The 25,740-nt window shown below is 48.6% G+C and overlaps 1 pseudogene across 1 annotated transcript; it reads left to right on the top strand.

The window, feature by feature from the left end:
- Positions 1-17,727: 17,727 nt before the first annotated feature.
- LOC307060375 (cytokine receptor common subunit beta-like) lies at positions 17,728-25,396 on the top strand (annotated as a pseudogene). The gene is made up of 7 exons: positions 17,728-17,862; positions 18,832-18,994; positions 20,019-20,109; positions 20,329-20,386; positions 21,257-21,360; positions 22,022-22,950; positions 25,367-25,396. The product of its transcript is annotated as a cytokine receptor common subunit beta-like (transcript).
- Positions 25,397-25,740: the final 344 nt, after the last annotated feature.

Genomic DNA, 25,740 nt, shown 5'->3' with positions numbered 1-25,740 from the left:
TAAAAATGATTTTGTTAAAATTGCACATTCAGAAACCTGGGGAATCATCTGGGGGAGGGAAGCCTTGTTTTTTGGGGGGTGGTGGATGGACTGATGTGTCAACCAAGATGCTCATTATCAAAGCCTAAGGGCCTGGCCCCCTCCCTCTGACCAAGCCTGCAGACATTCCACCTAGGGAGCAGGTAAGTAGTAAGAGAAGGCGTGTGAGCCTGTCCTCAGGAAAGGTGGTGAGTTGGATGGTGGCCCCATGTGAATCAGGCTGAGTGAAGGCTAGCCCAGCCTCCTGCTCCCAGTCCTGTACCTCTGGCTTCCCTGGTTTACAAGCTAGAGGGTGACGTGATCCAGGCAGTGGCCAGGAGGCAGGCCTGTGTCTCTCCCAGGAGGCAGGCCTGTGTCTCTCCTATTTCTAATCTCTCCAGTGGGCTTGTATTTACTGAGCACCTAGTATGTGCTGGTGTTTGTCACCATGGGTGGAGACCAGGATGAGTAGTCCTTGTTCTCAGAGGGCTCCCAGGGTGGGGGTGATAATAACGAGAGCGTAGGTGAGTGGAATGCTAGGGAGTGTAGAGGGTAAGCCCTGAAGGTTGTTTTTTATTCTTTGTAATGCAAGGGCTTGATTTAAGCTTTGATTGAAGAGGCATCAGCTTCAAAGATGATAACAAATAAACACATTGCCAGCCATGCAACTAAATAAAGAGCTAGGTCACCTCCCTCACTGAGGCTCCTGGTTTTAGAGATCTTGATTGATTTCAATCACTGACCATTTGGGTCACTTGTTCCCATGCTTTAAATTTCCCCTCTTGGGGACTTCCCTGGCAATACAGTGGTTGGGTCTCTGCACTTCTTCTTCTTTTTTTTTTTTTTTGCGGTACACGGGCCTCTCACTGTTGTGGCCTCTCTCATCACGGAGCACAGGCTCTGGACACGCAGGATCAGCGGCCATGGCTCACGAGCCCAGCCACTCCGCGGCATGTGGGATCTTGCTGGACCGGGGCACGAACCCGTGTCCCCTGCATCGGCAGGTGCACTCTCAACCACTGTGCCACCAGGGAAGCCTGAGTCTCCGCACATCTAATGCAGGGGGCATGGGTTCGATCCCTGGTCAGGGAACTAAGATCCCACATGCCGCGTGGCCAAAAAATTAAAAAAAAATTTCCCCTCTTACATTTTAAATTCACCAATAAAGAGTGAGTCCTCGAACCTTAGGCCCCCACTTTCGACCCCAATAAAAACAGGACCCCAGGCCCTCCTGTTTTCTCTCTCTCTTCCTCCCCAGGACTTCACTGTATGGCCCCAGTGTACTGTGTAATTTTCTGGTCTTGTAAGTAGTAAATCTTTATTTCTTCAACATCCCCTGATGGTTATTGCTGAGGGGCATTTTACAATCATAATAAGAATCACATAATAAGAACCACAATGGTGGGTCCAACCACAGCACTGGTTACTGATTGGCTGAGACCAACACAGAACAGAGTGAGAGGGTCAGGAGATGGTGCAGCAGGGTGCTAGGGCTACAGCCCAAGGCCTCCAGGGTGAGCATTAAGAGCCATGAAGCCTTGCCCCAGCCCCAGGAGACTTAGGGTGAATATTGACGGAGCCGGCCAGGGTCCTGGTAGAGACTCGGTGGGGTAGATCATTCCAGATCTGAGGGAAGGAAATCTGTGAGATCTTTTGGAGGTCAGAAGTGAAGACTTCCACAGCTGCTTATTTGTTCCCCAACTGGTCTCCACAGCCCTTCCCCTTAGCTGTCTCTAAGCCCTCAAGCCCTGTGATTAGAAGGTTCTTCCTTCCATTGACCTGTTGACTGGGAAAAAAAAAAGCACAACCTAGAAGTTGAGAGTTGTGTTTTATTTGGTAGACTTTCTGAGGACTTCAAGCCCGGGGGGGACAGAGTCTCAGATCGCTCTGAGGAGCTTCTCCCCGGAGGTAAAAGAGGAGCCAGAATACATAGAGGTTTTTGCAACAAAGACCAGGTAGTCGGAACATCGAAAGATTAGCATTAATGAAAGAAAACCAGACATCTCAAGTTAAGGAATTTAACACTTTTCTATGTATGAGAAGATGCAAGAGTCTGGGCTCACTGAAATCATTCCTTTGATCTGCACCTCTGATATCTAGGGTCAGTATCCTGTTCTTTCCCATCCTCAGTCCCCTCAGGGCTCATCATGGGTGGAGGAGCTGTAGTGGCTTGATGGCTGCAACACCCTTTGTTTACTGATATGGCAGGCAACATTTTTCATTCACAGATCTAAACCCATGACCCCTAAGAGATATTCCCTAGGTTTTTGCTTTCCTTTCAGTTCTGTCTTTTTACCCCTTTGCCCAGGGTAACACCCCACTCCTCAACCTCCTTGGAAAAGTCTACCACAGAAAAGGTGAGTCACTGTGGAGAGACTGTATGTCCTCAAACTTAAGGGACTAGAAACCCAGGTAGACCCCATTTAGAAAATAGCACTGAGAGCTTTACGTGCATCAAGTCGGTCACAACACCCCTACCAAGTAGGTTCCTTATTGTCCCCATTTTACAGATCTGGAAATGGAGGCCCAGAGAGGTCCAGTGACTTGTCCAAGGTCACACAGCTGGTAAGTGATGGAGCTGGGATTTGAATTCCAAGGGTCCAACTCTGAAGTCCTCACCCTTAACCACAGGTTACATTGCTCTGAGGAAATGTAAACGGTGGTTTTCTCAGGAATTAGTGAGGACAGGAGTGAGGCTTCTAGAATGTTTGTATCAGAGTCCAGAGGAGGAAGTTCACACAGAGATGTCTGTGTTTGCTGCTAGTCCTTAAATTCTTCCTGATAATGTAATGCCAGTGATCTTTTAAAGCTGGGTGAAGGAGGAGGAGAGCTATAAAGTATTTGATCTGAATGAGAGCCAGATGACATCCACAAAGAAAATTAACCTGGGTTATGTATACAGGCTACCAGGCAGGCAGGGCATCTTGGACTGTGGCCTGAGGTCATCAGACCATGTGCTCCATCCCTAAAAAGGAGCATGAGGGCAAAGGCTGGAGGGACTTTAGGTAACACTTGGACCCTCTTAATTAACAGATGGGGATACTGATGCACACAAAATCAAGTGAAGCGATGACCTCTCAGTGACCTTCCTTACCTTTGCTAACTCAGCTCATGTTGGCGGGCAGAGCTGGGACTTGGGTCTCAGGATTCTTCCTCGGGATGCCCAGCTCAGCCGCCACACAGGTGTGAGCCCCTGGGCAGGTTACTTAAGGCTGCTCTGAGCCCCGGGGTCCTCATCTGTAACAGAAAAGTCAGAGAACAAACCTCCTAGGACAGCTGTTGCAGGGGAGGGGGGTGTCAAAGATAAACAGAGCCTGACATTAGTTAAAGGGGTGAGAACAGATTTTACGCAGTGACTACTGACAGTAGGGAAAGAGCTGAGTCCCTTCTGATTTCTGCAGAGGGAACTGGGCGTTTTAAGGAAGAATGAAGGGGTGTGGAGGGGGAAAATGGAACTCAAGTGAAAAGTTGCAAAGGTTTGGGTCAGGTAAATGCGATGAGACGGGGGTGTCTGGAGGTGGACAGTCGTACAGGCTGAGATTCTGTCCTCCCACAGATACTGGGAGACAGGACTGGCCTCCCTGGTGATTGCTTTTCAAAGGGATGGGTTTTTTTTTGTTTTTTTTTTTTATTAGTTTCTGCTTTATAACAAAGTGAATCAGTCATACATATACATCTGTTCCCACATCCCTTCCCTCATGCATCTCCCTCCCTCCCACCCTCCCCATCCCACCCCTCCAGGCGGTCACAAAGCACCGAGCTGATGGTTTTCATTCCGGTCCTTGAGGAAGATGCTCCTGGGTTGTAGGAGAAAGAGACATCTCAAAGGGACAGAGGAGGGATTTGTCATGGTGAGCTTTCCGGCAACCTCACTAAGAAACAGAGGACAGGGACCTACGGTTGGGTGTTGGCTGCAAAGGACAGTACATTCTCTGGGCAGCGGGAACTTTCTCAGGCAGGCCTTTCAATGGGAGGCCTGGGGTCATCCTAGGGGCACAGCCTTACTGTGCCAGAAGCCATGGTAGAGTTTGGTCAGCTCTCTTAGTGCAGGTGTTTGCATGAGTCTTTTTTTTTTTTTACATCTTTATTGGAGTATAATTGCTTTACAATGGTGTGTTAGTTTCTGCTTTATAACAAAGTGAGTCAGTTACACATATACATATATTCCCATATCTCTTCCCTCTTGCGTCTCCCTCCCTCCCACCCTCCCTATCCCACCCCTCTAGGTGGTCACAAAGCACCAAGCTGATCTCCCTGTGCTATGCGGCTGCTTCCCATTAGCTATCTATTTTACGTTTGGTAGTGTATATATGTCCATGCCACTCTCTCAGTTTGTCCCACCTTACCCTTCCCCCTCCCCATGTCCTCAAGTCCATTCTCTAGTAGGTCTGTCTTTATGCGCTAAGAGTTCTGCAGTTTTGAGCGGCAGCCCGGCTGCCCCTGTTGTGTGTGGTACCCAGGAAGCCAACTAACCCATTTACCTTTCCCCAGCAGCCCGAGCCAGAGACCTGAGGCTCTCGTGTCCTGGAATACAGAAACCTGCTCTCCCTCACACACAAACACACACAAATACACCGTCATGGACATACACACTCACCGGAGCAAATGTGTATTCACAGATGGCTGAACATGGCCATGATGCTTACACACAAATACACGTATTTGTACACACATACACATATGCGAGGCATAGAAAAGCATCGCAAACACACATCCAGACTCAAGTGTGCAAGCAGGGGTGGCTTCATGCAGTCGCACAGGGCATCACGCTCACAGGGACCCCACACTCGGTTTAATGATCTCCTGTCGTGCTTTTGAAATGCTTAATAATGTTTGAACACATGCACACACACAGGTGTTCTCTATCTCATTCTGCTTTGCTCTTTCCTCCCGTCTTCTCTTCACACTGGAAGTTCCCACAAAACTCCATCTTCAGCTCTGAAACCTAAGGACTTAGAATGAAAACTGTAAACTGCCCGCTGGAGGGGCTGCCCCTACAGATAGCGGTTGAAGTTATGTCTGACGCTGACCTCCAGGTGGCAGCACTAAGCCGAGCCAAGCCTCAGCTCAGGCCGGGAAGGAAGAAGGGCGGGGCAGGAGGAGGACGTGGGTGACCTGAGAGCCACCAGGCATCTACCCTATTCCAGAAAGTTTGGAGATTTCCCAAAGCAACAGATCTTCCAAGGGTTTATCCATTCCATTCTTCTGTGCCTATATTTTCATCCAATTCATTTTTTCCTGTTTACTTTTTTTTAAAATAAAGATATATTTTTTAATTAATTAATTTATTTAGGTTACGTTGGGTCTTCGTTGCTGCACACGGGCTTTCTTTAGTTGCCTCGAGCGGGGGCTACTCTTCATTGGGTGCGCGGGCTTTTCATTGCAGTGGCTTCTCTTGGTGCGGAACATGAGCTCTAGGCGCGTGGGCTTCAGTAGTTGTGGTGCACGGGCTTAGTTGCTCCGCGGCATGTGGGATCTTCCTGGACCAGGGCTCGAACCCGTGTCTCATGCATTGGCAGACAGATTCTTAACCACTGCACCACCAGGGAAGCCCTCCCATTCACCTTTAATATTTTTCTTTTTTGTTTCTTAAAATTTTCTGATTACAAATTCAACACATTTTATTATAGAAAATCACACGCAAAAGAAAGTAAAAAGCATCCATAACTTGATACTTTTTTTTTTTTTTGGCTGCGCTGCGAGGCATGCGAGATCTTACTTCCCCGACCAGGGATGGAACCTGTGCCCCCTGCAATGGAAGCACGGAGTCTTAAACACTGGACCGCCAGGGAAGTCCTTGGCATTTTTTTTTAAGTCTGTAAAAGAAAGTGACAGTATCTCCCCTCCCCCAATGACATACTCTGCCAGACATTTTTCTCTACTTAAACACAATTTCTTCTGTATACATGTAAACACACATACAAGTGTTTTATTCCACACACACCCCAAATACACTCATATTCTACACATATTCTCCAACTTACTTTTTCACTTAATATGACTTCGTCCTGTTTTCAAGTCATCATGTACAGATAGATCTGCCTCAGCTTTTAAACATTCAGAATCTAATATTCCTAAGTCTGGTTTTTGCATAAGTTAGGTGTGAAAAGGCCACCTACAAATCGGAGAAAATATTTGCAAACCATATATCTGATGAGGGGTTAGTATCTGAAATATATAAGGAAATCTTACAACTCAACAGCAAAAAAACAAATAGCCTGATTAAAAAGTGGACAAAGGAACTGAACAGACATTTTTCCAAAGAAGATATACAAATGGCTAACAAGTGCTCAACATCACTAATCATCAGAGAAATGCAAATCAAAACCACAGTGAGATATTACTTCACACCTGTCAGGATAACTTTTCTCAAAAGGACAAGAGCTAACAAGGGTTAATGAGGGTATGGGCTAAAGGAACCCCTTGTGCACTGTTGGTGAGGGTGTAAATTGCTGCAGCCACTGTGGAAAATAGTATGGAGGTTCCTCATATTAAAAGTAGAGGTACCAGGCTTCCCTGGTGGCGCAGTGGTTGAGAGTCTGCCTGCCGATGCAGGGGACACGGGCTCGTGCCCTGGTCCGGGAAGATCCCACATGCCGTGGAGCGGCTGGGCCCGTGAGCCATGGCTGCTGAGCCTGCACGTCCGGAGCCTGTGTTCCGCAACGGGAGAGGCCACAACAGTGAGAGGCCCACGTACCGCAAAAAAAAAAAAAAAAAAAAAAAAGTAGAGGTACCATATGATCTAGCAAGCCCACTTCTGGGTATATATCCAAAGGAAACGAAATCAGTATTTTGAAGAGATAATTGCCCTTCCACGTTCATTGTAGCATTATTCACAATAGCAAAGATATGGAAACAACCCAAGCATCCATCAGTGGATTAATGGATAAAGAAAATGTAGTATATATACATAGTGAAATATTATTCAGCTATAAAAAGAAAGAAATCCTGCTATTTGTGGCAACATGGATGAATCTGGAGGATGTTATGCTAAGTGAAATAAACCAGACACAGAAAGACAAATAATGTATGATCTCACTTATATGTGGGACCTAAAAAGTAGGACTCATAGAAATGAAGAGTAGAGTAGTGGTTGCCAGGAACTGGGGGTGGGGGAAACGGGGAGAGGCTGGTCAAAGGGTACAAATTTTCAGTTTTAAGATGAATAGGTTCTGAGGTGTAATGTACAGCATGGTGACTGTAGTGACTAATACTTTATTGTATGCTTGAAACTTGCTAAGAGAGTAGATCTCAGAAAATGGTTACCATGTGAGCTGATGGATGGATTAATTCACTTGACTGTGGTGATCATTTCACAATGTATATGTATATTAAATCATCATGTTGTATGAGAAAAGCACACTGTACCACCTAAATATGTACAATGTTTATTTGTCAATCATACTTCAATAAAGCTGGGGAAAAATACTTTGGGGTGGTAAGATGTGGCAAAGCCTATTGAGGATGGGGAAGCCTCATTCACATCAGTCATCCGGGGACACAGAGCTGCACCGCAGTGCAGATGTTCAGCTGCACGAGACAAAAATATCCAATGAGCATGTAGAGCGTCTGCTCAGAATGCTTCGTTGTTAGGACAAGTTCATAGCAGGACATAATTCGTGATGTGCAAGCACTTGGCAACTGATCAAACTAGCTGGATCTTTCAGGTGTGATCTCCCCACTCCCTGCCACCTCTGTAGCGACACTAAGGGAAGGTGTAATTTACTGTTGGAGGATAGGAGAAACCAGATGCTTGACTGAGGGACTGTTAGCATCACCATAACACCTTCTTCTCTTTAGTCTCTTTGCTTCACTTTCTATCAAACAAACCACATGTTCCTAGAGACCTTTGGGAGTGTGATAATCCCTGTTTCAGTGGCGAGAGGAACACAAGCCTTCTTAAAAGGCTCTGCAGTGGTTTTTCTTTGCAGACCAGGGACAATGGTGGGAGATGCCATCTTTGCAATGGATTCCCTGAATTCAGTGGGGCTTGATAGGATCCAGGTGTAGTGGAGCCTAAGAGGAGGCATTTGAAAGGTGGGTGTGCTTGGCATCATGGGAAGCAAAGCTGAAAGAGTCAAAGGATAGTATGACCTGAGAGGGCTTTAGCAGAAGTTAATTGGTCACGGGGTACTTAGGACTGATGTAGTGGGGCAGCCTATGGAAGTTTTAATCTGTACAAGTGAAAACACTCTTAATGGACAGAGATGTGATTTGAATCACCACACTAGGGAGCTTTACCCCCTCGTCCAGTTCCTAGAACTGGGCCGATTTAAAAAAAAAAAAAAACTTAAAAAAAAAAATGTAAAAATCCATTTTCAGCTTCCAACAAGCCGTGGGCCAGATTTGTCCCTCGGGCCAAAATTTAACAATCCTTGCTCCAGACAATACTGGGGAGAGAGCATCACAGGTCAGATAAGTGAGGAAGCCAGGAGAGGTGAGTGTAAGTGTACCATGGAGGTGAGGTTTAAGGTGGGAGGTTGGAGTGAGCAGACCATAAAAAGAAGATGGAAGTGCAAATCAGAGGGAGTAGAAGGGATTCATTCATTAATTTGCTCCTTCACTGAGCACCTACATAGGCCAGGAGAGCATTGAAGTGCTCAGGCAGTATCCCTGCCCCCACTGGGCTTACAATCTGATAACCAGAGAAGGCTTCCTGGTGGAGGAGACCAGACAACTTAGGGATGGGGCACCATAGTGCTTGGCCTTCTAGAGCATGCCCTAAGTCAAGATGTCATGGATTTTCGTAGGATGGAGATGGGGAACGGAGGGGCCAGGGCCAGTGTGGGAAGGAGTGAGGGGTAGGAGGAAGGAGTTCCTTCTTCTTGAGGCCTTTGAAGCAAAACAGGGATAAAAAATAACAATGTAGCTAAATAGGATCTTCTTTTTTTCTTCTTCTTCTAATAATAATAAATTATTAAATTAATTAATTAAAAATTAAATAGTAATAATAATAATAATTTTTGTCCCTGCTGTACTTTGATGACCCCAAAGAAAAGCAATCTCTTGTACTTGCCGAGCACTTTTAAAAAAATATTTTAATTTCATTGGAGTAGAGTTGGTTTACAATGTTGTGTTCGTTTTAGGTGTGCAGCAAAGTGATTCAGTTGTGCATGTACATATTGCCTAGCACTTCAGTATTGCAGAGTGTTCCTTGCTCTGACCTTTTAACTGTGAGGGACACAGCCCCTGGTTAAGGGCAGCAGGTGTGCCAGGTAGACCCAGTTTGAAATCTCCGGATTTCCCAGTGAATGGCTTTGCTAATGCCCAGTTTCTATGTCTGTAAAGGGAGGCCCCAGTTACACAATGGAAAGAAGGAGATCAGGGGTTCAAGCCCAGGTCTGACTCTGGAGGCTGCATTCTTCTCCCTTCTGAGATCCTGCCTCTCTTCCCCTCCCCCTTCCAAAAAAATCTGGGAGCATTTCCTCCTGCAAAAGCCAGATGATCCTTCATTTCTTTTTTTTTAATCTTTTTTTTAATTACACTTTTTTTTTGCCTTATAACAAATTTAATCAGTTATACATATACATATGTTCCCATATCCCCTCCCTTTTGCATCTCCCTCCCACCCTCCCTATCCCACAGAGCGGTCACAGAGCACCGAGCTGATCTCCCTGTGCTATGCGGCTGCTTCCCACTAGCTATCTACCTTACGTTTGGTAGTGTATATATGTCCATGCCGCTCTTTCACTTTGTCACAGCTTACCCTTCCCCCTCCCCATATCCTCAAGTCCATTCTCTAGTAGGTCTGTGTCTTTATTCCTGTCTTACCCCTATGTTCTTCATGACATTTTTTTCCCTTAAATTCCATATATATGTGTCAGCATACAGTATTTGTCTTTCTCTTTCTGACTTACTTCACTCTGTATGACAGACTCTAGGTCCATCAACCTCATTACAAATAGCTCAATTTCATTTATTTTTATGGCTGAGTAATATTCCATTGTATATATGTGCCACATCTTCTTTACCCATTCATCCGATGATGGACACTTAGGTTGTTTCCATCTCCGGGCTATTGTAAATAGGGCTGCTATAAACATTTTGGTACATGTCTTTTTGAATTATGGTTTTCTCAGGGTATATGCCCAGTAGTGGGATTGCTGGGTCATATGGTAGTTCTATTTGTAGTTTTTTAAGGAACCTCCATACCGTTCTCCATAGTGGCTGTACCAATTCACATTCCCACCAGCAGTGCAAGAGTGTTCCCTTTTTTCCACACCCTCTCTAGCATTTATTGTTTCTAGATTTTTTGATGATGGCCATTCTGACTGGTGTGAGATGATATCTCATTGTAGTTTTGATATGCATTTCTCTAATGAGTAAAGATGTTGAGCATCCTTTCATGTGTTTGTTGGCAGTCTGTATATCTTCTGTGGAGAAATGTCTATTTAGGTCTTCTGCCCATTTTTGGATTGGGTTGTTTGTTTTTTTGTTATTGAGCTGCCTGAGCTGCTTATAAACTTTGGAGATTAATCCTTTGTCAGTTGCTTCATTTGCAAATATTTTCTCCCATTCTGAGGGTTGTCTTTTGGTCTTGTTTATGGTTTCCTTTGCTGTGCAAAAGCTTTTAAGTTTCATTAGGTCCCATGTGTTTATTTTTGTCTTTATTTCCATTTCTCTAGGAGGTGGGTCAAAAAGGATCTTGCTGTGATTTATGTCATAGAGTGTTCTACCTATGTTTTCCTCTAAGAGTTTGATAGTGTCTCGCCTTACATTTAGGTCTTTAATCCATTTTGAGCTTATTTTTGTGTATGGTGTTAGGGAGTGATCTAATCTCATACTTTTACATGTCCCTGTCCAGTTTTCCCAGCACCACTTATTGAAGAGACTGTCCTTTCTCCACTGTACATTCCTGCCTCCTTTATCAAAGATAAGATGACCATATGTCCGTGGGTTTATCTCTGGGCTTTCTATCCTGTTCCATTGATCTATCTTTCTGTTTTTGTGCCAGTACCATACTGTCTTGATTACTGTAGCTTTGTAGTAGAGTCTGAAGTCAGGGAGCCTGATTCCTCCAGCTCCATTTTTCGTTCTCAAGATTGCTTTGGCTATTCGGGGTCTTTTGTGTTTCCATACAAATTGTGAAATTTTTTGTTCTAGTTCTGTGAAAAATGCCAGTGGTAGTTTGATAGGGATTGCATTGAATCTGTAGATTGCTTTGGGTAGTAGAGTCATTTTCACAATGTTGATTCTTCCAATCCAAGAACATGGTACATCTCTCCATCTATTTGTATCATCTTTAATTTCTTTCATCAGTGTCTTATAATTTTCTGCATACAGGTCTTTTGTCTCCTTAGGTAGGTTTATTCCTAGATATTTTATTCTTTTTGTTGCAATGGTAAATGGGAGTGTTTCCTTGATTCCACTTTCAGATTTTTCATCATTAGTATATAGGAATGCCAGAGATTTCTGTGCATTAATTTTGTATCCTGCAACTTTACCAAATTCATTGATTAGCTCTAGTAGTTTTCTGGTAGCATCTTTAGTATTCTCTATGTATAGTATCATGTCATCTGCAAACAGTGACAGCTTTACTTCTTCTTTTCCGATTTGGATTCCTTTTATTTCCTTTTCTTCTCTGATTGCTGTGGCTAAAACTTCCAAAACTATGTTGAATAAGAGTGGTGAGAGTGGGCAACCTTGTCTTGTTCCTGATCTTAGTGGAAATGGTTTCAGTTTTTCACCATTGAGGACGATGCTGGCTGTGGGTTTGTCATATATGGCCTTTATTATGTTGAGGAAACTTCCCTCTATGCCTACTTTCTGCAGGGTTTTTATCATAAATGGGTGCTGAATTTTGTCGAAAGCTTTCTCTGCATCTATTGAGATGATCATATGGTTTTTCTCCTTCAATTTGTTAATATGGTGTATCACGTTGATTGATTTGCGTATATTGAAGAATCCTTGCATTCCTGGAATAAACCCCACTTGATCATGGTGTATGATCCTTTTAATGTGCTGTTGGATTCTGTTTGCTAGTATTTTGTTGAGGATTTTTGCATCTATGTTCATCAGTGATATTGGCCTGTAGTTTTTCTTTGTGACATCCTTGTCTGGTTTTGGTATCAAGGTGATGGTGGCCTCGTAGAATGAGTTTGGGAGTGTTCCTCCCTCTGCTATATTTTGGAAGAGTTTGAGAAGGATAGGTGTTAGCTCTTCTCTAAATGCTTGATAGAATTCGCCTGTGAAGCCATCTGGTCCTGGGCTTTTGTTTGTTGGAAGATTTTTTATCACAGTTTCAATTTCAGTGCTTGTGATTGGTCTGTTCATATTTTCTATTTCTTCCTGATTCAGTCTTGGCAGGTTGTGCATTTCTAAGAATTTGTCCATTTCTTCCAGGTTGCCCATTTTATTGGCATAGAGTTGCTTGTAGTAATCTCTCATGATCTTTTGTATTTCTGCAGTGTCAGTTGTTACTTCTCCTTTTTCATTTCTAATTCTATTGATTTGAGTCTTCTCCCTTTTTTTCTTGATGAGTCTGGCTAATGGTTTATCAATTTTGTTTATCTTCTCAAAGAACCAGCTTTTAGTTTTATTGATCTTTGCTATCGTTTCCTTCATTTCTTTTTCATTTATTTCTGATCTGATTTTTATGATTTCTTTCCTTCTGCTAACTTTGGGATGTTTTTGTTCTTCTTTCTCTAATTGCTTTAGGTGCAAGGTTAGGTTGTTTATTCGAGATGTTTCCTGTTTCTTAAGGTGGGATTGTATTGCTATAAACTTCCCTCTTAGAACTGCTTTTGCTGCATCCCATAGGTTTTGGGTCGTCGTGTCTCCATTGTCATTTGTTTCTAGGTATTTTTTAATTTCCTCTTTGATTTGTTCAGTGATCACTTCGTTGTTAAGTAGTGTATTGTTTAGCCTCCATGTGTTTGTATTTTTTACAGCTCTTTTCCTGTAATTGATATCTAGTCTCATAACATTGTGGTCGGAAAAGATACTTGATACAATTTCAATTTTCTTAAATTTACCAAGGCTTGATTGGTGACCCAAGATATGATCTATCCTGGAGAATGTTCCATGAGCACTTGAGAAAAATGTGTATTCTGTTGTTTTTGGATGGAATGTCCTATAAATATCAATTAAGTCCATCTTGTTTAATGTATCATTTAAAGCTTGTGTTTCCTTATTTATTTTCATTTTGGATGATCTGTCCATTGGTGAAAGTGGGGTGTTAAAGTCCCCTACTATGATTGTGTTACTGTCGATTTCTCCTTTTATGGCTGTTAGTATTTGCCTTATGTATTGAGGTGCTCCTATGTTGGGTGCATAAATATTTACAATTGTTATATCTTCTTCTTGGATCGATCCCTTGATCATTATGTAGTGTCCTTCTTTGTCTCTTCTAGTAGTCTTTATTTTAAAGTCTATTTTGTCTGATATGAGAATTGCTACTCCAGCTTTCTTTTGGTTTCCATTTGCATGGAATATCTTTTTCCATCCCCTTACTTTCAATCTGTATGTGTCTCTAGGTCTGAAGTGGGTCTCTTGTAGACAGCATATATATGGGTCTTGTTTTTGTATCCATTCAGCCAATCTGTGTCTTCTGGTGGGAGCATTTAGTCCATTTACATTTAAGGTAATTATCGATATGTATGTTCCTATTCCCATTTTCTTAATTGTTTTGGGTTCGTTATTGTAGATCTTTTCCTTCTGTTGTGTTTCTTGCCTAGAGAAGTTCCTTTAGCATTTGTTGTAAAGCTGGTTTGGTGGTGCTGAACTCTCTCAGCTTTTGCTTGTCTGTAAACGTTTTAATTTCTCCATCAAATCTGAATGAGATCCTTGCTGGGTAGAGTAATCTTGGTTGCAGGTTTTTCTCCTTCATCACTTTAATTATGTCCTGCCACTCCCTTCTGGCTTGTAGAGTTTCTGCTGAGAGATCAGCTGTTATCCTGATGGGGATTCCCTTGTGTGTTATTTGTTGTTTTTGCCTTGCTGCTTTTAATATGATTTCTTTGTGTTTAATTTTTGACAGTTTGATTAATATGTGTCTTGGCGTATTTCTCCTTGGATTTATTCTGTATGGGACTCTCTGTGCCTCCTGGACTTGATTAACTATTTCCTTTCCCATATTAGGGAAGTTTTCAACTATAATCTCTTCAAATATTTTCTCAGTCCCTTTCTTTTTCTCTTCTTCTTCTGGAACCCCTATAATTCGAATGTTGGTGCGTTTAATGTTGCCCCAGCAGTCTCTGAGACTGTCCTCTGTTCTTTTCATTCTTTTTTCTTTATTTTGCTCTGCAGCAGTTATTTCCACTATTTTATCTTCCACCTCACTATCCGTTCTTCTGCCTCAGTTATTCTGCTATTGATCCCATCTAGAGTATTTTTTATTTCATTTATTGTGTTTTTAATCGATGCTTGATTCATCTTTAGTTCTTCTAGGTCCTTGTTAACTGTTTCTTGCATTTTGTCTATTCTATTTCCAAGATTTTGGATCTTGGAAACAGAATCTTGGATCATCTTTACCATCATTATTCTGAATTCTTTTTCAGGTAGACTGCCTATTACCTCTTCATTTGTTAGGTCTGGTGGGTTTTTATCTTGCTCCTTCTCCTGCTGTGTGTTTTTCTGTCTTCTCATTTTGCTTATGTTACTGTGTTTGGGGTCTCCTTTCTGCAGGCTGCAGGTTCGTAGTTCCCGTTGTTTTTGGTGTCTGCCCCCAGTGGCTAAGGTTGGTTTAGTGGGTTGTGTAGGCTTCCTGGTGGAGGGGACTAGTGCCTGTGTTCTGGTGGATGAGGCTGGATCTTGTCTTTCTGGTGGGCAGGTCCACGTCTGGTGGTGTGTTTTGGGGTGTCTGTGGACTTTTTATGATTTTAGGCCACCTCTCTGCTAATGGGTGGCGTTGTGTTCCTGTCTTGCTAGTTGTTTGGCATAGGGTGTCCAGCACTGTAGCTTGCTGGTCGTTGAGTGAAGCTGGGTGCTGGTGTTGAGATGGAGATCTCTGGAAGATTTTCGCCGTTTGATATTAGGTGGAGCTGGGAGGTCTCTTGTGGACCAGTGTCCTGAAGTTGGCTCTCCCACCTCAGAGGCACAGCACTGACTCCTGGCTCCTCAATTTGGGATGATTTGTTGTCTATTCATGTATTCCACAGATGCAGGGTACATCAAGTTGATTGTGGAGCTTTCATCCGCTGCTTCTGAGGCTGCTGGGAGAGGTTTCCCTTTCTCTTCTTTGTTCTCACAGCTCCTGGGTCTCAGCTTTGGATTTGGCCCTGCCTCTGCGTGTAGGTCGCTGGAGGGCGTCTGTTCTTCGGTCAGACAGGACAGGGCTAAAGGAGCAGCCTCTTCGGGGACTCTGGCTCACTCAGGCCGGGCGGGAGGGAGGGGCACGGAGTGCAGGGCGAGCCTGCAGCGGCAGAGGTCGGCGTGACGTTGCACCAGCCCGAGGCGCGCCGTGCGTTCTCCCAGGGAAGCCGCCCCTGGATCCCGGGACCCCGGCAGTGGCGGGCTGCACAGGCTCCCGGAAGGGCGGTGTGGACAGTGACCTGCGCTTGCACACAGGCTTCTTGGCGGCGGCAGCAGCAGCCCCAGCGTCCCACGCCCGTCTCTGGGCTCCGCGCTTTCAGCCGTGACTCGCGCCCGTCTGTGGAGCCCCTTTAAGCAGCGCTCTTAATCCCCTCTCCTCGCGCACCAGGAAACCAAGAGGGAAGAAAAAGTCTCTTGCCTCTTCGGCAGCTCCAGAGTTTTCCCGGACTCCCTCCCGGCTAGCTGTGGCACATTAGCCCCCTTCAGGCTGAGTTCTCGCCGCCAGCCCCAGTCCTCTCCCTGCACTCTGACCGAAGCCCGAGCCTCAGCTTCCAGCGCCGCCCGCCCCGGCGGGCAAGCAGACAAGCCTCTCGGGCTGGTGAGTGCCGCTCGGCACCGCTCCTCTGTGCGGGTATCTCTCCGCTTTGCCCTACCCAGGTATGTGGGGAGTTTCTTGCCTTTTGGGAGGTCTGGGGTCTTCTGCCAGCGTTCAGTAGGTGTTCTGTAGGAGTTGTTCCACGTGTAGCTGTATTTCTGGTGTATCCGTGGGGAGGAAGGTGATCTCCGCGTCTTACTCTTCCGCCATCTTACCCGGAAGTCCGATCCTTCATTTCTGTACAGCCTGAACCCTAAGAGATCTCAGACCTGCTGTCCTGGGATAAATCAGGCCGGCGCTGCCCTGCTGGACCCAGTAAACAAGCTATTTCCCCATCTGATACCATTCATCCCAGTTATGGGCCAGTGGTGAGCTGGTAGAAAGCTCAGACTCACCATTCTATCCCGTGGCCCTCACCCCTGTCCTGAGGAGAAGGAAGAGCGATGACCGTGGTCTTTGTTTCATAGATGAGGAAACTGGCGCTCGGAGACCAGTGGTAACTGGATAAACTGACACATCAAATGCAGAGCCTGGGCTGGAATCCTCGGCTTCTGTATTAGTTTCCCATTGCTCCTGCAACAAATTACCACAATAATAAAAAAGACTGAAATAGGTTTCACTGGGCTGAAGTCAAGGAGTCGGCAGGACCACAGTCCCTCAGGGGGCTCTGGGGTAGAATCCATTTCCTGGCCTTTTTCAGCTTCTAGAGCTGCATCCCTTGGCCCCTGGCCCTTCCCCCATCTCCAAAGCCAGCAGGGGAGCACCTTTGAGTCTCTTTCTGCTCCTGCCAAGTGCCTTTTCTTTGTAGTCAAATCTTCCTCCTGCCACCAGCATATAAGGACCCCTGGGATTACATTTATTTTATTTTTTTAAATTAAATTAAATTTATTTATTTTTAAATTTTTTGGCCACACCACACGGCATGTGGGATCCTAGTTCCCCAACCAGGGATCGAACCCCTGCCCCCTGCATTTGAAGTGCAGAGTCAAACACTGGACCGCCAAGGAATTCCCCCCGCTGTGATTACATTTAGAGCCCACTTGGATCATCATATCCCCATCACAGCATCCTTAACTTAATCACACCTGCAAAGTCCATTTTGCCATGTAAGATAGCAAGTTCCAGGGCAGGACCTGGATACTTTTGGGGGTCATTGTTTATTCTTCCACAGCCTCTCTCTCTGATCTTTTCATCATGGCAGCTCCAAATCCTGCCCCGAGGGTCAGCCTCAGGGAGGGGTGGGCACAGGGCCATTGGAACAGCCTGGCCTGTGTCCAGTACTAATGAGGGGATAGGTCTCTCAGAGCCTGGATGGTGTGTCCGCAGTGAGCACCTCCGAGTTCCCTCTCGAGGTGGGCAGTCTGCACCTGTGTCCTGTCTCTGGAGGACAGGGGTCAGTCCCATGTCCGGCAAACCCTCATGAGGGGCAGCCAAGAGAAGACAGGCTGGAGCCACGGGTGGGGCAGGGCACTGTTCCAGGGCCTGAAACTCTGTTCACCTCCCCTTCTCAAGGCAGCATAAAAGTCAGGTGCCTTGGTGACTTTGACTCCGCCCACGTTAATTTCAGGAAAAAGGCACAGATTATCCAATGCGGCTTCTTCAGCTACTGTGAGTAACCAGAAAACCAGCCACCTCATTACTGATCAACAGACTGCAGCTTATCTCAGCATCTCCCTGGAGGAGCTGGTCTGGCCATGATAGATGCTGGTACCCCAAGTAGGGACACAGAGACCTGTGATGGTGGGACCTGGGGTCCCAGATCAGTGAACAGAGCACCTGTGACCAGCATGGACCACAAAGAATGTTCCACTGGAGGAATGTTAGAAACAGTGTTCTCTAAAATTTCCCTCCCTGCAGTCCAGATGGCTCGCCTGATCCTCAGTGTAACCAAGGGCAGAGGTGGCTACACCCTGCACTGGAAAGAAAGAAAAATGCAGGACAAACGTATAAATCTCATCCTCCAGGTCCAGTACAAGAAAGAAGCAGCCTCATGGGAGGTGAGGGCCTGTGCCCGAGGAGTGGCCTGGATGGGGGAAGGGGGAAGCGAGAAAGACCAGGGAGAGGGCCACCTGCCAGGTTCCTGGCTCCCAGCAGGTGCCCAGTCAGAGGGAGCCACTGGGATTTGGTGGTCATGCCCCTGTGCAGTCAGCAGGTCACTGTTCCTTCCCTTGGTGAAGGAACTGAGACTCACAGAAGTGATGTGAACTTGGCCAAAATGAACACGTGACCCTGAATTGCAAAGGAGCTGTAGACTTCAGGATGAGAGACAGCTGGAGGAAGGGTTTTCAAAAGTCATAAAGGGGGCATTTCTTCACAAGAATCTCATCCAGAATGCAAATGTGCAGCTGCTAAGAGGAGAGCTGCTCCCTGCGAGGTGGGCAGGGCTCCAGCCTGGGACTCAGTATCTGGGCCCCACCCCCAGGTATCCATCAGGCCCTGTGGGCAGAGCCTGGGGCTCCACAGAGGCCAGTTCAGAAACCTCGGAGCCAGCCCCAGACCTTCAGGCTGGAAATGGGGAAACTGAGGCCAGAAGGGAGTGTGTCAGTGGTGGAGCTGGAAGTGGTCCCTGGGCTCCTGAACATCTGTCTAAGGGTCCAGAGTCCAGTCATCCTGCACGGCACTCCTGGGGAGGCCATAATTAGGGTCCAGGCTGTCCCAAGAGGAGCTGGGAGGCTGAGGGGGGACATGGTGACTGACTCCTCAGGGTTCCTGGGCCTCAGTGTTGTCATATGTCACGGGGTGCATTGAAAGAGGTGCTGTCCCTGATCCTGTCTGGGTGCTGTCCCCCTGTGGGCACTGGAGTATGGTCCTCCGTGGTGGGAGTGATGCTGCCTGAGATCTGATGTGACTACAAGCTGGGGACTGATGGGTAGCAGAAAATCTGGGGTGCTGAGGCGGGAGGGCTTCATAGCTTTGCCCACGTGCACCAGACCTCAGCACACCTGCTCACACACCTGCACCCACAGGAGACCAAGACAGAGGACTTCCAGAATGCCCACAGCATGTGCCTGCCACCTCTGGAGCCTGCCACCAGGTACCAGGCCAGAGTGAGAGTCAAACCTGAGCCCCGAGGTTACAACGGGATCTAGAGCGAGTGGAGTGAGGGGAGCTCCTGGGACACCGAGTGGGGTATGTCCTCCCGGCCCCCACTCACCCCTCCCGGAACAGCCCCACTGGGCAGAGGACGGGGACGATATGGACATTTGATGTAACCCCACCCCAGGCTAGCATCCTTCCCTGCCAGGTGTCATTAGAGATGAGAAAGTGACACCTGGTGTTCAGCACGGACTGCAGGTGAGGTGTCGAGAGGGCAGAGGAGAGTGTGTCTCACCAACACGTCTCCCTAAGCCTGGACCTTAGCCCTCTATTAATATGGCCCATGCTTTCATTAGCTTTTGTGGCAGCTACTACCCAGGGACCACTCAGCCCGAGTTTTCTGTTACCATGAGGAACTACAGACTGGGGCCTGGGATTGGAAAACTTTGGTCTGATTTCTCAACCTTCCCTCAATCTGCACTTGTTAATTTCATTTATCTGTCACCATCGCCGTAGCGGCCACCAGGAGACAAGTACAGAACAAGGTCCGGGTAGTGGTGGCAGAGAGAGGAAAAAGTGTTGGCAAAAAGGTCCCCAGTCCCAGCCAGCCATAGCAGGGAAAGAGCACGAGGAAGAGGACCCCAACTAAGCAGAAAGAAGGGCTGAGCCCCTGGACCTAAGGGAAGGAGACCAGGGGAGTCCTGGAGGCACTTGGCCTGAGGCCAAGTGGAGAGTTGTGAGGGCCCCTGATGGGCCTTTGCACCTTCTGGTTCCTCCACCATCACCCCCTTCCCCATCTCGGCCTCTCCAGGCCTCCCTGTTCTTGATGACCACCTTCTGTGCTGCCTCCTTCAGGAAGTGCCCTATGATTGCCTCTGGCTGCAGTCACTGCCCACCTACAGCAACACCTGCTACTGGACAGGATCTAACCCTCTGTGTCCTGCCAGCAATCCAGCACTGTGGGTGGCTCAGACAAATGCCTTCTTCTTCTTAGTCTGTTTCTGGCCTCTTCTTCCCCTCTACATGCCAAGGCAGCAACTTCACCTCATCTCCTGAGCCCCCAGCCCTTTCCCTCCCCAAAAGTTAATACTCCTGTTTCCTCCTGGCTGCCTGCAAGTGCTACCCATGTGGGTCCTGGCGCTCACCCTGGTCATCAGCACCTTGATCCTCCTCGTGTCCCTGCGCTTCTGTGGCGTCTACGGGTACAGGTAAGGCGACTCCAAGATGGGGGAGGGCGCTACCCAGGGCCCCAGACGATGCCAGGACCCCACAGCTGACTTTCTCCAGTCTCTGCTTTGCAACTCACACCCTGTGGAGCCTTGGTCAAAGCTGCCCTCTCCCTGGGCTTTACTTTCACCTTGGTACATGAGTACGAGGCAGCTGCCCTGAGGTCTTGGGCAGCGGTCACCACCCTGCTGTCTTTCCAGGCTGAATCAGAGGTGGGAGGAGAAAATCCCCAACCCCAGCAAGAGCCACCTGTTCCAGGTAGGGGCTGGTTGTGAGGGCGGCGGAGCCGCTGGGCCCCTGTGCTCCTGCGCCCACGTCCCCACGCCGTGTCCTCCTCCCCTTCTGGTGCGCCTTGAGTAGGGGTGGTATGTGGCCAGGCCAGGGGCTGGGAAGCTCTAAGAGCTGGGACGGCCCCTGCAAGCCCAGCACTGTGATCCCCTGGGCCCCCCCGATGCACAAGATACCCCGCCCGCGGGAACTCACGTGGAACAGCAGAGAGGGTTGGCGTGGGGATGCCAGGACCCAGGGGGCACAAGGAGAGCCTTAGTCACATCGGGGGCACCGGGGGGTGGTGGGAAGCAGCATGGCTTCCCCAGGACAGGGCAGCAGCGCTGAGCTCTGAAGGATGGAGGGTGGTGGCAGGTGGGAGAGGCCACTGCTGGCAGAAGGCGAGTGAAAAATGGAGACAAGACTCCTTGGAGAAGGGACCTGAGGGGCGTGGGCGGTGAGTCTGGGGCGCAGCACGGGAGGCTGAGAGGACCCCGGCGAGGGTGCCGGCACGTGGGGGGCGGGAGCCCTTTGGTCAGGCAGGCAGGGCCAGACGGCCTTGGGAGGGTCTCACGGCCAGTGCGGAGGGGACTAGGGGTGAGCGTGGAGACAGGGACAGCGCAGGTGGGCGTCCTCGTGGGAACAGGCTACCCGTCCTGGCTGCCCCAGGGCCCCGGCCAAGTCCCAGCCCCTCTCTGGCCTTGTGTTCCTGGGGGCAGGAGGGCGTGGTCGCTGCGGCCCATGCTGAGATGCCGCCAAGTCTGGGGGCTCCTGAGCCCTCGCCACCCTCAAGGCCCTCCCCCCACCTCACCTCCTGGGGGGCCCCCACCCCACAGGCACAAACGTCCTCTCTCCCCGCAGAACGGGCGCACCGGGCTCCGGCTCCCACACGGCCCGCGCGGCGTCGGCAGTGGGAGCCCCGCACACAGGGGGCTCTGGGGCGGCAGCTCCGCTCAGCTGGAGGGGTGAGTATCGGAGAGGGATCCCAGGAGGTGGGCCCGTGGCTCCCGCCTGCACGTCGGGGGTCAGGGGAGGTGGCCTCGGCCTGGGGCTCAACGGGAACAGGGCCTTGGAGGCTGGCTGCACTAAAGCAAGAGGCGTCCCAGCTGGATGGCGGGAAGAGCTTCCCGATTCCCAGCTTAGGGAGGGTCGTGGCCAGAAGCCGGTGACTGGAGCAGACGACCTCCCCCGGCTCTGCTGCCCAGGGAGACACCACGCTGCCTTGGTCCCACTGGGTGGCAGAGGATCTGAGAAACCTCATGGCCTCAGCACTTGAGCGGCCGGCTCACCACTAAGCCTCAGGTGGGGCAGGTGAAGGCCGAGGGCATGGCCGAGCCCAGGCTGGGCGCTGACGCTGCGTGCTGGCAAGGAGAGGGGGCGGGAGGGGCCGCAGCTGGCAGAGCGTGACCTTGAAGGAGAGCGCGGGGGCTGGAGGGGGATCCACAGGGACGCTGGAGGGGCGCCCGCTCTCCTGTTCCCGGCCGCCTCCCTCACCTCGCCCTGCTCTGCGTTTCCTGTGAGCTCTGGGTGGAGCCCGGCCTCCATCCCCACCCCAGGCTCCCTGTGCGCGAGCTGAGGCGCCTGTCCAGGGTGGTGCCAGTGTCCCTGCCCTTGTTCTCCGCACAGGGTGTCCCCTGTAGACTTCGGGCACAGCGAGGTGTCACCTCTCACCACAGAGGACCCGAAAGATGCCTGTGACTCATCATCTGAGCCTGACATGACTCTGGTCACCTCGGACCTCCGCACGGAGCAGCCGCCCAAGCCCCCGCCAGAGCTGGCCACCCCCGCAGGCAGGCCTGAGAGCCAGGCTTCCGGCTTTGATTTCAATGGCCCCTACCTGGGGCCGCCCGACAGCCGCTCCCTGCCTGACATCGTGGGCCAGCAGGGGTCCCTATGGACAGGCATGAGCAGGAAGCTGCAACCCCCAGGGTCCCTGGAGTACCTGTGTCTGCCCACAGGGGGGCAGGTGCAGCTGGTCCCACTGGCCCAGGTGATGGGGCTGGGCAAAGCCAGGGATGCAGACCTGAGGTCCAGCCCAGGCACTGAGGAGAGCCCTTCCCTGGAGCCAGGGGCAGGCCCTGCCCCTCCTGAGCCTGGGGTGATGGTGGGTGGTCAAGGCCCGAAGGACAGGGCCCCCCCAGGTCTGCCCACTGGCTCTCAGGGTCCTGAGGAAGGCACTGTGGCCACTGGTTATGTCACCACCGCAGAACTGACATTCACCCCACCCACAGGGCCCCTATCTCCTTCACAGGCTCCCCCTCTGAACCTCCCCTCAGACCAGAACCCCTACTTCCGTCCTGGACTGGGTGATGGGCTCCCTGCATCCTCGGCCCTCTAAAGCCAGAGTTTGAGGGCTATGTGGATCTCCCTCCAAGTATGGACCAGTTTCCCTAGTCTCCTCTGGCCAGTCCTTGCCTCCTGCAGTCAACAGCCCTATCCTGATCCCTGGGGACCCCAGAGAGATGAGTGCCCAGCCTTCCCACCCGCCCAAGGGGCTCCTCATCCTGAATCGTGCAGGTGACTCTTCTCTCCCCTCCAGCTTTGGAGTATGCCAGGTAACTCTCCAGGGCAAACTCCTGGAACTAAGTTACCATGGTCAAGATGCCCATGCCAGGCTGAGTGTGAGGGACAAAGTATAACTCAGATCTTCAAAGGGTGAAGCCACTGCAGCATCTAGCACCACTGAGGAGTGACAACATGCCTGGAGAGGTCTAGCTGCTTCCTCTGACTCAGCTGAGGCTCTGCATCTGCCTTTCATCCCCTGGCTTCTTCCCCAGAATTTTTCGTGTGTCCAGAAGAGACACTGTAGTAAAGAGCGGTGGTTCCCAAACTTTATCACACACTAGAATCAACTGCAGAGCTTGTTACAACAAAAGAGTTGTTCATTCAGTAGGTTTTGGGTGAGACCCCTAGGTTGTATTTCTCAGGAGTTCCCAGGTGATACTGATGCTGCTGGTCTGGGGATGGTACTTTGAGGACCTTGGTGTAGAAGCAAGGGCTCAAACAAGAGCTATACCTCTGCCCATTAGTGGGCAGAAATTGCTCACAATTAAGATTAATTTTGAGCAATTAATCAAGATTCTTCTTTGTTCCCCTCTGTTACTGATTTTGAGTTTTATTGTATTGTGGCAGAAAATGTAGCCATGATACAATAAAGAATTCCTCCTCTCTGGAATTTCTTTAAACTTTCCTTGTGGCTAAGTAGATTGATTCATTTATATCTATCTATCTATCTATCTACCTATCTATCATTCATCTATTTATCTATTTATCTATTCCCTAGGAATAAAAGAAAAAAGCAAGAAAAGATAATCTTTATTTATATATTATATACATATTGTATATTTTACAGTTACAAATATACTTATTCACCTATATAATCTCACTTATTAATTATTGTTTTATATAAGTTATATCCAGAGGCAGTAGAGGGAAATAGCTCCGATTCTATAGTTAGATTGCCTGGGTTCAAACCCCAACTCAGCAACTTACTACCTTTAGGCAAGTTCCCAACCCTCTCTGTGCCTCCGCTCCCTCATCTGTAAAATGGGATGATAATCATGCCCATCTCGCAAGGTGCCCAGGAGGATTAAGAGAGTAAAGTGCCTGGTATGAAATCAAATATTATCTAAGTGTCAGCTCTTAAATAACTTCTCTCATTCACTCACCCATATTTGTTGAGTGTCTACTCTGTGCCTTGTACCGGGCTAGTTCCTTGAATCCTTGTAAGTATATTTTATCTATGTGATCTGCCAAATATGAAGCAAATATATCATATTTGCCAACTGAGATTTTAGTTTTATCAGATTCTCTTAAATTTATAAGGATGGTCTCTTAGGTTTTTCAATTGTGAGCAATGCTGTAATGAACATCTTTGTGCAAACGTGAGCTGAGAACAGAGTTGCCAGATAAAGTACAGGGCACCAAGTTAAGTTTGAATTTCAGATCAACAACTTACACTATTTGTTGATGATCTGAAATTCAAATTTAACTGGCTATCTGTATTTTTTATTTACTAAGTTTGGCAACCATTTAGGGGAAGTGGATGCTACACCATAGGCATAATCCCTCCTAGGCCACTAGAGTATCCTGGTGTCTCTCCCAAGGCTGTAAACAATGTTGAAAGGACCCAACCACCTCCCCTCTTGCTGGCTGTTGCATGGTCTTTATGGAAACCCAGGCTGTAGGTGTATGTATTTGCTTTGGCACCCATCAATTAGTCAACTTTCTTCATCCTCCACAGCCCTTAGTGGAATAGTTGAGTCACCCCAGTGGGGAGGAGGAGAAAGAGGGGCACGTTTCCAGAGTGTCCACAGCAACACACACTATGTCAGATCCTGAGCCCCGCGTGAAGCCTGTCATGAGTCAGATGGTGGCTGGGCCTCAGGGAGCTCTCAGTCTCAGTGAGACACAAAGATATAAGCAAGAAATTAACAATATGGGCAATGAGGTCACCACGGCACAGGGCCCATGACGTTGCCCAAATCACCTGCATTTCAGCCCTTTGGCCACACCACCTCCCCTGGCTCCCCAACCTTGATTGAGTGAGTGAGTGGCGTGCAGGCCACTTTTGTCCAGCTGGGAAATGAATGTTTCAAAACAATGGAAAGGTTTCCTTTGGGAGCAAATAATCTGTTGGGGCAGTGACTCTGTGTAATAAATAATCGTTGAAATATTCAGACACTGTTCAGCCTCCCAATCAGGAAAGGACCAGCAGCCCAGCTGCTGACGGCCTCCAGCATCGGCTCCTTGCTTTTTCTCAGGGCACCCCAGCTGATGACTGACACTGTGAGGGCCCTAGGACCTGGCCACTTCTGTCCATCGTGGGGCCCTTTTTGCTCCGGGGCTCCCCGTGGGCTGGCGGATGTTTATCTGGGTCTGGAAGCGCTGACAGTTCCTCCTGTTCAGCTCTGCTTCCTCCCCTGTGCTGTCATCCCCCGTATGTCCTTTGAGTGTCTCCCTCCATCTCAGGAAGAGCTTCCTGGAGCCCTCAAGCCGTGAAAACCCCTCAATTGTCCCTTGCCACATGCGTGGCTCTGGGCTGGGTTCTCCAGGGCATACAGGTGAGGGAGACAGGGTCCTACCTGCAAGGTCTCTCAGGACATCAGTGAGTGCGAATCCACACCCTTAATATTTAGCCCCCAAAGAAATAAAAACATTTTTTCTGCTCACCTCTGGCTCCATCTGCCCCCACCACCAAACCTGCTCGGTTTATAATCTTTTCTGTCTTGCCAAGCAACATGGATCATCTTGCATTCAAGTGTGGATCTTCTGGTGAGAGACCTTGCTTTCGAGGGCAGGCTTTGCACCACAGGGCCAAGGTTCGAATCCGCCTCCGCCACCCA

The sequence above is a fragment of the Hyperoodon ampullatus genome (genome assembly GCF_949752795.1).
Source record: "Hyperoodon ampullatus genome assembly, chromosome: 11".
Taxonomy (NCBI): domain Eukaryota; kingdom Metazoa; phylum Chordata; class Mammalia; order Artiodactyla; family Ziphiidae; genus Hyperoodon; species Hyperoodon ampullatus.
The sequence above is the reverse complement of the archived record's forward strand: the minus strand, read 5'-3'. Positions and strand labels throughout refer to the sequence as shown.